The sequence below is a fragment of the Drosophila bipectinata genome, chromosome 2L, assembly GCF_030179905.1.
Source record: "Drosophila bipectinata strain 14024-0381.07 chromosome 2L, DbipHiC1v2, whole genome shotgun sequence".
Classification (NCBI taxonomy): domain Eukaryota; kingdom Metazoa; phylum Arthropoda; class Insecta; order Diptera; family Drosophilidae; genus Drosophila; species Drosophila bipectinata.
The window spans coordinates 13887674-13892202 of NC_091736.1; positions in this window are offsets into that span (position 1 = coordinate 13887674).

Consider the following 4529-nt stretch of genomic DNA (forward strand, 5'->3'; position numbering starts at 1 on the left):
ACATCAAAAAGATTTCGTCACGGTTAATTTTGTTTTTCTCCTTTTCGTTTGAAAAATTTGTTTCAGAAGAATTGAAATTATTAAGTCATGCAGAAGACAATTGGATCATTTGTTTATAAGGTGTGTTCCAAGAGCCTCGGTTCCATACATACATATATACCTGTGGCATATATGCAACAGGTTAAAATTGAGTGACGTGCGTGTCTTGTGTATTTGTCAACGACATGGGTTCACTTTTGGTTTGGTATTTTCATATTTTTTTATACATTATTATTTTTTTTCTGCTGCTGCTTTGATGACTGAAATCAGCTTAAATATAATTAATGTGCGGCATTGGCCAGTGACAAGTCCATTAAAGTGAGTAGAAGGCTTTTGAGTTCTTTTGGGGCGCAGAAAATATTGGCAATGAATAACAGATTTGGGGTTAATGGGTACAAATATAAGATTAGTAAAATAAAAACTAAATAATAAGATTCATATTTTCCATTTAGCCAAAAGATAAACGATTATATAAATCATTTAATTGGAAGAGTCTTCCCCTTTGGCATATTAACCTGCCAGTTCAAACCTATTCCAATCAAAGCTCGATTTGAACCTGTTCCCCCGTTCGACAATAAAATTAAACAGCCATAAAGCAAATTTACTGCAACGTGCAACAAATTAAAACATCATAAAAATCAAAGCTAGTCCCGAAAGAGATCTTTGGCCAGAAAGTAAAGGAAAATGCCGCCATCCGTGGCAAAACGCGAACAGAAGTTGAGCGGCGGCCACAAATTAGACGCCGCCTCCTCCACAAAAAAAAAACAAAAACAAAGAGGAGGCCCCTCTTTGGCGGAGAGCTCTGAGGGATCTGCAAGGAACCTAACTAACCCAAAGCCTGGCCGCCATGCCATGGCTAATGATGACCTTTTCACTGCGGCACGACAACTTAAGGTCATAAACAATCAAAAGCGGCTCCAAACTGGTGGCAATTGGCGCGAACGAAGGCGCTTCTCCCCTTCGGTTTCCTCTTCATTTCCCCTCCTTGGCTTTTTCCCTTTCTTGTTTTTTGTGGGTCTCTTTTTAGTGGCTACCAAGAGCAACACTAATAGTTAATAATAATTATTATTTCATTTCTGGCAAGCGCAACTCCCACTAGCTGACACCAACTGAAAGCAGCCAAGCCAAAAACAATAAAGCTTCCAACGCCAGGATGGAGTTTACAATGGGATGAAAGGGATACTACATATTAATTATAAGATATGGGAGATTTATTTCGGGATTTTAAAACATATATTCTTTAAATATATAATTCTTAATACGCATTTAAGTGTTCAAATTTTTAAAATTCAGCTTAAAACTATAAAACTTTCTTTTTGCTACAAACTATTGAAGGAACAATAGTTGTCTATAAAGATGTTCCAATAAGATTCCCAACTAAGTAATTGAAATATTTCGTAATTTTATAAAATGGTTGAATATTTGAACATTTTAAAAAACTTTTTAGTTTAAATTTTGTTTAAAATGGAAGCTTTTTCTCCCACTGTTGGGACAACGGTAACATGGCGTGTTTGTTTATTGCGCATGCGCACCGGCAATCGCTCCAACTGCGGATCTGGCTTTGGATGTGGATGTGGATGTGGCACTAACGCTGGCTGAGATTTGGTGCTTTCGGTACGGTTGCCCCATTACTTTAGCCCACTTAGCTGCGCATCGGCGAGTCAGGATCTGGGCCCTGCAACCCACACCCGCCTGGTTCTCTCTCACGCGATAGTTATCCTAATGGCTTGACTTTCGTTTGGGGTACTTGGCCCGGCTTTGGCCACATCTATCAGTTGAGCTCTGCCTCCTTTTTTTCTGTAGCCTTTGTTTAAGTGAGATGTTGGTAATAAAGCAGCAATTTGTTAACTTTCCAGCAGCACTCATTTAGCTACCTCATTGGCGGCTCTTGTTCGCTCGTTGGCCGGATCGTGATTTTCTGCCAAGCGGTTTTTATTTTTTTCTTTTTTATATTTTTGGGTGGGAAAGATTCACAATTCTTGTATGGCCGACCATACAGCTAGCTCATTATGCAAGTCCTGTAGAAATGGTGGAAATTGAACATGCAAACTATCCCATTGTTCTAGCCATGAAGACTCTGGCCAACAAGTGCCGAACAACAACAACCGGTAGCCATCGCAAACAAATGCCCATAAATATGGTCAATAGTAGCTGGTCCGGGCTGGTTCCAACAACCAGCCGGAAAATGTGGGAAAATTCAAAGCCACATTGCACATTAACACCAAGACACTGTTCAAATCGAGATTTCTTCTCGCTGGGTTCCCTTCCTTTTTGTCCGAGATTATGACATAAGCTGCACGTTCTGGCTTTGATATATCTCCGGGGCATTTGCGCATCTACGAAATTGACACTTTACAACGTTCAGCCCATATAAACGTGACCCAGACAGAAGGGACCATTATTTGCATAAGTTAACTGGTAAGTAGGAGATGCCATACCGATAAGGCGAAGATCTTAATACTCTTGGGGAAAGATCTCTAGCAGGGCAAAAAAATTATTTTCATTTAGAATTTTATTCAGATTAGAAAGATATAGAGTCCCAAAAGAGGTTTGATTCTCGAAAGGAATTCTTTTAATTTCAATGTATTTAAATAGTTATCTGAAGCTTTGAAAATTTTGAGAAATTTCTATAAAACAAAAGTACCAACTCCCAGTTATTATCAACTGAGTATCACATATTTCAACAAAAACTTAACATACCCCGTTCAAATATTATTGGCCTTAAAATGCGTTTTGACAGAAGCCACCTTAAATAAAAAATAAAACAGAGACCAAAATGCCTTCAAAGGGGATACAGGGGAGTAGAACGGGGACTTTAAGGACACAGACACGATCCCAAAATGCAAAAATTCTTTATGCGCGATGCGCAAACAACAATAAAAATATGAAGCTACCAATGCCAGATCGCCGCCAAGTCGTGTAAAGTCAATGTTAATGTTAATGCCGATGTTTGGCGACCGCTGGGATCCAAAGTTGGTAACTGCACTTAACAAAAAAAATTAAATTAAACTTTTACAAAGATATACAAATCCTAAAAAACCTTATTCTTACCATAGGCTTCTTTCGATAAGCTTTATAAAAATCTTTATAAGCAAATAGTTCTCAGTGCATTTAGTTGTTGCTATGGCCTATTGTTCCAGCATCTTGGATCGGATCGTATTGGATCGACGGCGGCCAAGGAGTAGGAGTCGTCGCTATGTCTGAGGCTAAAAAGTGGAGTGGAGCAAGCGATTCGGAAATTATTGGCTCTGCGTGCGGAGAAAGTGCACGTTTTGCTTGTTAAAAAGCACGAATTGTAATGAAAACAACCTGTTAATCTAAATATCTCACTCGATTGTTGTTGTGGCAACTATTATTATATATAGTCCGCTCTCGGATCGTGTAACTTAACTAACTGTGCTGTGTGCTGGGTACTGTGTGCCATGGTGCTTTTTCTTTGCCAGTGTTGCCTTGCTGCATATTTTCGCGAACTAAACTGCCAATCGCCGAACAAATGGCCTTACGTCCGATCTTATTAAAATATCATAAACAGGCCACGAACCCGGGTCGCGATTTCCACTGGGGAGTCGTTTGTACCTGTCAATTTGTTGCACAAACAGTCTCATTCAACAGTGGAACACTTTTAAGCCAAAATAATTTAATTGATTGAAATTACAATTGGTTAGGAAAAGTTTTGTTGCTATAGAGAAATCTCTAAATATATGCAGTTTTAAAAATAACAATATAAATCATTTAAATTTTTAAATAAAAGAAAAGTCTTAAAGTCTAAAAATAGTCTATTGATGAGTCGATAAACATCCTTATTACCCAAGTCTGTTCATTAATTTTTAATGACAAGCAAAAGTCACCTCTAACTCGCTTTAACCTCAAAAAATCGTCGCCATTGAGGCCAAAGGTAAAAAAAACCAGAACAAAAATAAGAAGAATTAGCACCTTTTGGAGAGGGATTATAATGCAAATGAGTGATAACAAAGCTGCGGCTAATTGCGTATCGAGAGCAGGCCACTGTATCACACTCGGCCACTCGAAACAAGTGACTCACACTTGCTCCACATTTCGACTTCGATTGGAGGCTCGAATGCTACCGTATAACCAAAATAAAAACTTGGCCAACAGCCCACCCCAGTCCTCTGGAGCACAATTATTATTGCCGTGTCATAGTGGGAAAGTGAAGTGAGCTGTGGAGTCCAATTATCCCGCTCGCGGCGGTGCCATTCAAACAATATCCAAATCTCTCTAATGAAGTTGAAGATCGCCCCGGCTACTGTCCGGCGTAATTTACCATCACCATTTTCTTATGGCGGCGGTTAATTTTGAATTTCCAACCTGTCGGTCAGGAATTTGATACACTCAACCTGTTTGGAATATAATATAAAGTATCGGTTACTAATCAGTACATTTTCAATAATTAATCAACATTTTTCAGGTTTCTATCTGAATTGTTCCTCAAAAATTGTAAAAGGATGGATGCTATTGACTGTAAAAGAAGG